Below are 11,080 nucleotides of genomic sequence, written 5' to 3' on the forward strand. Positions count from 1 at the left end.
TGGATTTAAATAATGAATCATTATTATCATGATAACATACAAATGTGTTTGAACACCATCTCTTGCAGCACCTCCAGTGTGTATCCACCATCTTGATATCACTATAAACTCATTCCTTAGATCTTTTTTCAACCAAAAAGCAAGACTTCTGGAATCTCCTTTGAATCCTCCTGCCTTTTACTAGAGGCACAACCAGTCAAATTGCATATTCTTTCCTTTCTACCTTACAATCACAATACCTATGTTGGGATTAACATTTATCAGTGAGTACTTCTTGTGTGTGACACAGAGTCTGTTTATGTAACCCTGATTGTCCTAGAACCCACTATGAAGACCAGGCTGGCCTTGAACACACAGAGATCCACTTGCTTCTTACTTCCCCAAAGCTGGGATCAAAGGCTGCCACACCCAGCATCAGTGGGTACTTTTAATTATTGATAATAACAATAGTAACCTCATATGTACACCAGAGTCCTACAGTCGCTTTGCTTTCTCCTTCAAGAATGTCCAACTACAGCTGGGACAGAGCACAGCTGTCCATTTGGACTGTTCTTTCCAGCCTAAAGATCATTGCAAATGTGATTATCCCCATGCCTACACCCCCAAGTAGACAGTAAAGGGAATATTACACAAAGCTGACTTTGTAAACTGCTATGTTCCATTAGACCAAGCCATCAGACTGACTTAAGAGGTAGAGAAAAAGTTCCCATGAGTAGGAAATGGATATAAAGAACACACATAGCTGGGGTAAATATTTATTAAGCACAACTGAAGAGCCTCAGGTCCCATCTTCCTAACTTGCAGCTGTGGCAAATATCAGACAGCCTCCCTAAGCATGGCCAGCCTGAGCCCCCGTTTCAGTTCACTGTTTTGCAAACACTGCAATGGGTGTCAATACAGCCAATCAATACTTATCATTCTTCCCTGGAATAGGCAAGGTAAGAGAAGCAACCTAATTCTTGCATGTCCCTCCTCTTCCTGAAGCAACCTGGTAAATATTTGATGACATGAACAGATTGTTCTATAAACTAGAACATTTGTCAGAAGCCTATCGTTTGACCTGTCCCATTCTTTGGAGCAGTTTCTCTAGAGTCTGCAGCTGAGATCTTTGCCAGAGAGGTCAAATACCTGGGAAGGATGTTTGACTGGCCAATTATTGGGCTTCTCACAGGGTCCAACAAAGTGTCACACAGGTTGTATGTGCTCAACTTTCAGCCCTAGCCACTGACCTCTAGGGAGAGGACAAGGGTAGAGGAATCAGGTTCCATAAACTCTGTCCTTCAACAAAAGGCTTCGATGGGCGTGTAGATGGCATCCTGGCTGACAGCGCCCTATATAAGGCATGGGAGCTTTATGCCCCTCCTTCCAGATCTCCATATCTTTTTTTTTTTTTGTAGCTTTCTTTATTCTTAGAGACATATTATTAATATAAAGCCAGTATGTATGTTTTCCTAAGTTCTGTGAGCTACCCTAGCAAATTAATCAAGCCCAGAGAAGAACCCTAATTTCAAGTTTGCCAAAAGTATAAGAGGCAACTTACTACTTGCAAAGTGTATCTAAAGTACGGGAATCTGTCTTGTAAGAGCCCCAACCTGTGGGATCTGTCATTATCTCCAGTTAGAGGGTATTGGCACTAACATGTGTTACAGGACGCCTAACTGAGCTATGCTGGACAACCTGTGTGATGAGTAAGAAAACACACACATCTTGTCTCAGATCTGTGCTTTTTTGAGTGTGAGTGGGGAAGGGAGGGATAATTTTTTATCCTTAGAGAGATCAAAGGAGTCAACCCTAGAAGGATTTGCAGGCTCAGCCTTCCCCAGGAATATTGAGGATGAATATCATGCATTCATCCAACATAAATCTTCATTGGGTACCCACAAGGTAGAAGGCCTATAGCAGGTGCTGAACGACAATCTCAGCTTTAATGGGGTTTAAAAGAATCCATCAGTTGCCTGGCATGGTGGCACACACCTTTGATTTCAGCACTTGGGAGGCAGAGACCGGCGGATCTCTTTGAGTTCAAGGCCAGCCTGCTGTACAAAAACGAGTCCAAAATTGCCAAGGCTACACATAAAAACCATGTCTCAGAGAAACCAAAAGAAAAAGAAAGGAAGGAAGGAAAGAAGGAAGGAAGGAAGGAAGGAAGGAAGGAAGGAAGGAAAAAAAATCCATTAGTCAAACAAGAATTGGTTGAGCATCTACTATGTACCACATATACCAGTTAATGCACTGCTCACTAATATCCACCCCCAACTTGCTGAATGCTAAAGAGGAAAAGATTGGCACCATTGCCACCTGCAAGCCTGTTGCCTCAGCCTGACTGTATACATTGCCTGGAGTGGGGAGGGTGGGGAGGAGAGTATAGGAAAGTAAAATAAATGGCTGACACAGTTCACCAAAATTTCCCGTCTCTCATGGAAAACCATGATACACAGATCCTGAAGGGTTGGTGTTAAGTATAACCAAACTTAAAAAAAAAAAAAAAAAAAAAAAAAAAAAAAAAACAAAAAAAAAAACTTGCAGTGGCCTTAACAGTGTTAGCAGGGAAACAGTGCCTGCTGCCTTTGTGGGGCATGACTGCTGACCCTCAATGGCTTCTAGAGAGATGAGGCTGTCCATTTTTAGATACCACAGAAAGATTTATTTCTGCCTGGGCCTCTTCAGAGCATTGTACATTTTTATAAAATTTTAAAACAACACAGCAGGCAAAAGAATAAAGGTTTTTTTCTTTCCTTTTATCTCAATATAACTGTATATGAAGGGCAGAGAGCCAAAAAGTTCATGTCCAGAGACTCAGGTGCTATTTGTAGCAGCTTAATGAGCAAAACTTTTCTGGACATTTACTCATCCATTCATCTTGATATGTGACAACATCAAGAACCTGAGCATATTTTTAAAAAAAGGGAGGGGGTGCTGGAGAGATGGCTCAGAGGTTGAGAGCACTTCCAGGGATCATGAGTTCAATTCCCAGCAATCACATGGTGGCTCACAACCATCAAAAATGAAATCAGGTGTCCTCTTCTGGCGTGGAAGTGTACAAACACACATTGTATACATAATAAATAAATCTTAAAAAAAAAAAAAGAAAGTGAGCATAGGCACATAGTAGGTGCACAGCAAGGTTTTGTTGAATAGATAAATGAATAAATGAATAAACCTAATGAATGAAATATCTAGATCAACTCACAATCCATCTAGCTTCCCGAGAGCCTAGTGTGACTCCAGGAATTGTCCTCACTAACTACCTGTGTATTCTCCACCAGCAACTAGACTTGGAGAAGCTCGCAAGTTCTGACTCCCAGAAGGAAGAAAGTGGAGAAAATGGGGTGGAAATATTGAAAGATGACTCAGGCAAGTGGGGCAGTGCGTACCTTGTAATTCAAGCACTAGGTAGGTGAATTCAGGAGGATCAAATGTTAGAGAACAGGGACTGGAGAGATGGCTCAGAGGCAGGCATTAAGAGCACAACTGTTTTGTTTGTTTGTTTGTTTGTTTGTTTGTTTGTTTGTTTGAGACAGGGTTTCTCTCTGTAGCCTTGGCTGTCCTAGACTCGCTCTGTGGACCCAGCTGGCCTGCAACTCACAGAGAGCCACCTGCCTCTGCCTCCCTGAGTACTGGGATGACAAGCATGTGCCATTGTGCCCTGGCAAAAGCACTGCTACTCTCAGTTCCCAGCACCCACGTCAGGCACCTTATAGCCCCCCTTGCCAGCCATTTCAGCTTCAGGGGATCCAATGTCACTGTCATCCACATTCAAATGCACATACACACCCACAATGGGAAAAGAAAAAAAAAAAAAAAAGACTGCTCATATCAAGAAACAGTACTAGAGAAAGGTGACAATCCCTTATTTCTTAGACTAACCCAGATCCCAACAATCACCCAGCTAATTCACAAATACACACTAAGCTTTTGCTGTGTACCCTGTGGTTTCCAAGGGGATCAGAACATACCCTCCAATCCTGCCATCTTACTTTCTCTGATCCTCACTGTGGGCTCAGCATCTGCTCAATCACCAACTGCTCACTTCTTCATCTCTCTGTCTCTGAGCTTACAGCTCTAGACCAGCATGATGCTCACCATGCCCTAGAAAATGCCTACAATGCCTTTGTCTGCTCTCTCTTGTTACACACACCCTTCAGATGTCATCTTGGAGTGAAATCCAAGACCGACTTCCCCAGTCCCACTTCACTAGCACAGGAAAAATAATCACATAGGCGTGTCAACGGATGACCAAAACCCAAAGCCTCTGCCATTTTTCCTTCCCCAGGAAATGGCATCACTACCGGCCCCAGGCACTTCAAAAATCACTCTTCAGTTTTCCTTCTCCCTTGTGCCCCATATCCAAACCATCACCGAGGTAAAAATGTTATCCCAACATGAGTCTAAAGCCCCCCCTCTTTAGCTCCCCCAGTTTTCTCTTTGCCCAGGTCTGTGATCTCTTACCTGGACCACTAAAATTGTCTCTGAGCTGGCCTCTCTTTTATCTTGCCTGCTTCTGTTTTATTCGTTAGAAAAAGCAAGAACTGTTGACTCTTCACCTGGACTGCAGCCCCTATGTTGCTACCCTTGCCTTCAGGATTCACCTGTCTCATGTTCAACCACTAGAACCCAGGACTTCGCTTTTGTCTTCACCTTCCAATTTTCCCTGGTTCTGAGGCTGCTTTTTCTAGTTTTAGTAGAAGAAACTTATATAGACATTGTTGCTTTCATACATAATTATTACTTGAATTTGGGAATAAATAAAATACAACAATAGCCAAATTGTACTAAGATGGGAAATGCTCATAATAGCAACAGGAAGAAGCAGGATTCAATAGTGTATTATGATGCAAGCAGTGTAATGTCAAACACAAAGCATAAAAGATAAAAACAGAAGTAGGCAAAAGTTTTCAGGCATCACCCTTTTATATTCTCTTTACTTTTCTAGAATCCAAGAAATATAAAATGAAGTGTAGTACTTTTGTATTTAGAGCCAACAACAGTAATATTTTTCAAAAGAGAACTAAATTATAAATCTGGCCAAGAATTCTTTTATGAAATACTTTTCCTACGTATTTCTTTTGGAGCTCATTGTACTTTAGCTATTTACATGATGTATTATATTGATTTGCATTTGTTGAACCAACCTTCTGTCTCTGGGATGAAGCTCAGTTGGTCATGATATAGGATAGCCTTAATGTGTTCCTGAATTTGGGTGCTAAGTATTTTGCTGCTAATTTCTGCATCTATGTTCATCAAAGAAATTGTTTTTTGTTTTTTTGTTGTTGTTGTTATCTTTTCCTGGTTTTGGTACCAAGATAATACTGGCATCACAGAATGAAATTGTCAGTGTTCTGTATCTTTCTATTTTATGGAACAAATTAAAGGCCAGTAGAAAATCTTCCAGTACCACTTGACAGAATTCAGCAGTGAATCCATCTGGTTCTAAGCTTTTCTTTGTCGGAAGATCTTTTGTTATGGCCAAGAATTCTAGAAATCAGAACAAAGAAAACTAATACACCAACATTGACACATGCTTTGAAATAATGACAAGCTAGGAAAATGCACGTATATAATAAATTCCACTAGTCTTTCTTCCCCTAAAAAGTTCTATTTCTAAAGTGGGTTGCATATTATTCAGTTAATTTCAACATGGTTCATCATATCCAAAAAAATGAGACTTTGGGCTTGGAAGATGGCTCACATGTGCCCACACTCAACTTATGAACATGTGTGTACATACATGTGTATGCATGGATTAAAAATAAAACTGAAGTATCTGTTCTAATAGACAAACCACAAATAGCCTAAGGCCTTACTTTTTAAGAATGAAGAAAAAATAAATAAAGATGGGTGTTATGCTGAAGCCTTTAATCCCAGTATTCAAAAGGCAGAGGCAGACATATCTTTGTGAGTTCCAGGCCAGCTTGGTGTACATAGCTAGTTCCAGGATATCCAGGGCTACACTGAGAAACCCTTTCTCAAATAAAGAAACAAACAAACAAAAAATGAATTAAGAGAACTGAATATTGAGATGTGGTTATGGTAAGAGATCTCAAGTGACCTCGTCTCTTACATCCTTGTGGACCTCCCTTTGAAGATATACTGGATTGAGAACAACCAATCAAGCTGGTCTGCCCAGGCCTGAGGGGAGGGATAGTGGGAATTTTTGGTTTCCATAACACAGAAATGTTATGGAAATAAGCTTTTGTTTTAATCCCAGGTGTGAGATATGGGGCTGCTTCTGATTTTTCACAGCAGCTAACTATGATTTGTCTCATGCTCTATGAGGGACATGATTTTGCCAGATGAAGACAGTTTACTTTTGGAATTCTAGGGACTCTTCAGAGGGTATATAATGACAAAGCCCCAAGAGAGTTGGTGGCTGCTGCTCCCCCTGCTGTTCCTGCTCCTGTTGCTGTTTGTTGGTTTGTTGGTTGCTAGTTGGAGACACTCTGAAAATAAAGATCTAATTCTCCCCAAGGAACTCCATGCCCTTAATCAGCAGAAAGTAGACTAACAATATTGATGCCCCCATTCCCCTCTAACTTTCTTTCTCTTCTACCTAATGTTGGGGGATTGGAAGGGATAGGGGTGGTGTAGGGAGGTAGGAAAAAGAACCCAATAGAAACCTGGCACCATGGCTCATACCTGTAATCCCAACATTCAGGGATGCAGAGACAGGTGAATCTCTGTGAGTTCGAGGTCAGCCAGGTCTACAAAGCCAGTCCAGGACAGCCAAGGCTACATAGAGAAATTCTGTCTCAAAAAACCAAAAGGGAAAAAAAAAAAAAAAAAAGAACCCAATAAAGTAGCCAAAAGTCTGGTTACAGGGAGGTCCCAATATGTGAGATTTTTGTGCTGATAGAAGTAAAGTTCTGGAAAAAGGGATATGAGTTGATCATCAAGGTATATTGAACGACTCCCTTCTCAACAATGGAATACAGCAGAAAAGAAGAACACTCACTTCGAAAGTGTGCATTACTTGGGCTTCTGTGTGATGCTCTCAGCAGGGCCTTCTGCTCTGGAAGAAGCCATGGGCCATGTGTTCTCTCTCTTCAACCTGTCTCTATTTCTGTCCCAGTAAAACTGCCTCCTCTCTGTTTCATAAACAGAGAAAGGTTAGACACAGGTGAAGACCCACCGGAGTCAGAGAATTAGAAGGAGCTACAAGCTTAGAGCAGATTGCTGGAGATAGTTTGAGACCAAGCAGAGCAATTCAGGAACTGAGAAAGAAACCTGATCGAGTAAGTCAGCAGGGAGAGAAGTCTGAGCTGAAACAGCTGAATTGAACCAGCCAGCTAAGAGCTCTTGAAGAACAAGAAAGGGTGAACTTATTAAGCAGTAAGTCTTAGGGGCTGAAGACATTCTAAGCCTAGGTTAGATTTTATGGAAGCTAGAAGCTTCCAGGACTAGGCCTAGGTTGGCAGAAGGAAGCAATAAACCTCCAAAACGACAATCGAAACAGTCAGATAAAAGTTATTAAAAAAAAAACAACAAATTAAGGTGTGACTTAATCTAATCAAAGTGACAAAAATTAACCATCACAAGTTCACTTTTGAGCCAGCAGTGGTGACACATGCCTTTAATCCCATTACTCAGGAAGGAGATGCAGATAGATTACTGTGAGTTTGAGGTCAGCCTGGTCTACACAGCAGGTTCCAGGGCTGTCTCAAAAACAAATAAATAAATTTATGCTTTATCTGCTCAACACTCCAAGACATCACTTTCTTTTTAAATAATTAATTAATTAACTTTACATCTTGACCACAGTTTCTTTTCGCTTCTCCTCCCAAGTCTTATCTCCCCTACCCCCCACTTCTCCCACCATCCACTCCTACTCCTTTTCTTTTCAGAAAAGGGGAGGCTTCCCATAACATCAACCAGCCTTGGTATATTAAGTTGCACATCTTTTCCTATTGAGCGTAGACAAGGCAGCCCAATGGGGGAAAGGGTTCTGTTGGTAAATATTCTTGTGGAACATGCTTATTCATTCAAATGCTGATTTCTCTACCCCACTATATGGTTTCAGTCTGGACATTGCATTGTGATGATTATTCTCAGCATCACCTGTCTCAAGTTCGTGTAAACATGCCACCGTTCGTTCTCTGTGTTGTCAAGAAAACAACCAGTCATTGCTGTGCAAATGGGGAGAACAGGGTGGGACATCCTGGTCTGGAAGGGGAGAAGGAATCAGGAGAAGGAAGCGAAGGGAGGAGAACAGAGGTTGGCAGGAAGGACTTGGAACCATGAGGAGAGATGAACTGGACCTACGATATGATTAAAAGCAAGTATAATGGGTAAAATCTGAATGGTAGGAAACTATGTGGGCTTGGAGGTTTAGGATGGAGTAACTATTGCCCAGCATTGTGCTCTAGGTTAATTAAATAAATCCTAGTGTCTGTGTGGTGATTTGGTTACACAGCTGGTTTAGGAATAACCGCTGCTTGACTAAAAAATAAATCAATAGTAAATATTAATATTCACCAACAGGTCCCAAAGGCAGACAAAAGAATCAGAGACAGCCCTTGCTCCCACTGTTAGGAGTCCCACATGAAAACCAACCTGCACAACTGTTACATATGTGCAGAGGGCCTATGTTTCTCCCGTACATGCTCTTTGGTTGGTGGTTCAGTCTCTGTGAGGCCCTATGGGCCCAGGTTCCTTGATTCTGTAGGTTTTCTTGTAGTGTCCTTGATTCCTATGATTCCTACAATCCCTCCTGGCTCTCTTCTGCAGGATTCCCCAATCTCCATCTAATGTCTGGCTAGGGGCCTCAGAATGTTTCCACCAGCAGCTGAGTGAAGCCTCTTTGATGGTGATCATGGTAGCCTTCTGTCTACAAGTGTAGCAGAAAACCATTAACAGGGTCAAGGGTGGGCTGTCTCTCATGGCATGGGTCTCAAACTGGACCAGTCATTGGTTGGCCGTTCCCTCAATGTCTGCTCCATCTTTACCTTGCACATTTTGCAGGCAGGACAAACTGTAGGTCGAAGGTTTTGTGGCTGTGTTGGTGTCCCAATAATTCCATTGGAAGTCTTGCCTGGTTATAAAAGATGTCCAGTTAAGCCTTCATATCCGCCATTGCTGGGAGTCTTAGCTGGGGTCACCTACATAGATTCCTGAGAATTTCCATTGCCCTAGGGTTCTAGCTCATCCCAGAGATGCTCTTCCCCCAATTCCAGTTGTCCTCCATCCTCCTCCAACCTATTCCTTCCTGTTCCTAACTCCCACCCACCTCCCCCACCAGTCCCTCCCCACCAGCCATCCAGGATGTCTCTTCTATTTCCCCTTCTCAGACAGCATATCACTTTAAACCATAACATTTGACCCATGAACCACGCCTACTTTATAATAATTATTGCATTTAGACCTTATCTAAAGGTTCCCATAGTTTAACAGTCTCAACCACTCAAAAGTCCAAAGTTTATTCTGAGACTCAAGACAGACTCCTAACTGGGAGCTCCCATAAAATCAGAAAACATGTTATACTTCCAACATATAATACCTGACTTAATTAGATTTCTATTGCTGTGATAAAACACTATGACTGCCAGGCACTTAGAAGGCACGCTGAGCTCTGTGAGTTTGAGGCCAGCCTGGTCTACAAAGGGAATACAGGATAGCCAAGGCAACACAGAGAAACATGTCTCTAAAAACAAACAAAACAAAACAACAAAAAATAAAACAACCCACTAATGACCAAAAGCAAGGTGAAGGGGAAAGGTATATTTGGCTTATATTTCCACATCATACTCCATCATTGAGAGCCGGGACAGAGAGTCAAACAGGGCAGGAATCTAGAGGCAAAAGCTAACCCAGAGGCCATGGTGGAATGTGGCTTACTAGCTTGCTCCCCTAAAACTGCTTGCTTGCTTTCTTATTTCATTTATTTATTTATTTATTTATTCTGGTTTTCTGAGACAAGGTTTCTCTGTGTGTACCTTTGGCTGTCCTGGAATTCACTCTGTAGACCAGGCTGGCCTCCAACTCACAGAGATCCACCTGCCTCTGCTTCCCTGAGTGTGCATCACCACACATAGCTAGAACCCCTCATCCTTGAATCCTGCATTCCCTACAGAATCATCAACACATGGATGAAGCCAGGTCAGTAGAGCTGTAACCTTGACCCGTTGGGCCACAGCTTTAGGGTCTGGGTATCCTTTCAGGAATTAACTTGGGGAATCACTCACCTAGGTGGACACATTCCATCAGTCTATCTCAAGGCTCTATCTTTTCAGGAACTCTCCTTTCAAATGAATTTGAATTACACTTAGCAGCTCTCTGTGGTGGGATCTTGCCCTCAAGGCCTGTCCTTATTGTCCCCGAGTGTGTCTTCTATTTAATTGCAATTATCTCTCTAACAGACACTTTCTCTGCCTTCGCCTTGCCCTTAACTCTAAAAGCACCCTTGCTGTTTTCTTCACCTACCTGGACGTTTATCAGTTCTTTCTTTTTCTTTTGCTCATATGGGTAAATCTGTGATGACACAGCCTGAACACTGTGTTATCTTGAGATTTCCTCCAAACGGCTAGTCCATTTCTTTTGAATCAAGTTTCTAGGACATGGGTAGGATGTAGGCAGATTCCTGGCCAGAATTTAATGTGAATGGCTTTTAGACTGGCTTTTGATAGAATCCTTGCATTTTTCTTCTGCGATCTCCTATCTGCATCTCCACTGGCATTCTGGTCTTCCAGATGCCCACCAAAGTGCTCCATTATGTTTTCCTAACAGCAGGTGAGTAGATCTTCACTCACCTGCAATGCCAAACTCATCCACATTCCTTCTACAAACTAATTACAAGACCCATGAGCCATATGGTCAGGCTTAGCACAATGACTATACTTCTGAGAATCAGTTTTCTGTGTATCAACTTTTAGGTTTTTGTTGTTATTTGTTTGTTTTTTGCTTTTTCCCCCTCCCTATTCATGTGACAAATATATATCAGAGTCCTGATAGGCTCATTGTTGTTCTGTGGCAGGTACAGGGTCCATATGTGCCTACAATACTACTATAATGTTAAAAATAACAATAATTATTATTCTTTAATGTTAGCAAATACTCAGTATTCTCATCTCCCCAAGTGTCCCATGTT

This window comes from Meriones unguiculatus, chromosome 1, assembly GCF_030254825.1.
Source record: "Meriones unguiculatus strain TT.TT164.6M chromosome 1, Bangor_MerUng_6.1, whole genome shotgun sequence".
Classification (NCBI taxonomy): domain Eukaryota; kingdom Metazoa; phylum Chordata; class Mammalia; order Rodentia; family Muridae; genus Meriones; species Meriones unguiculatus.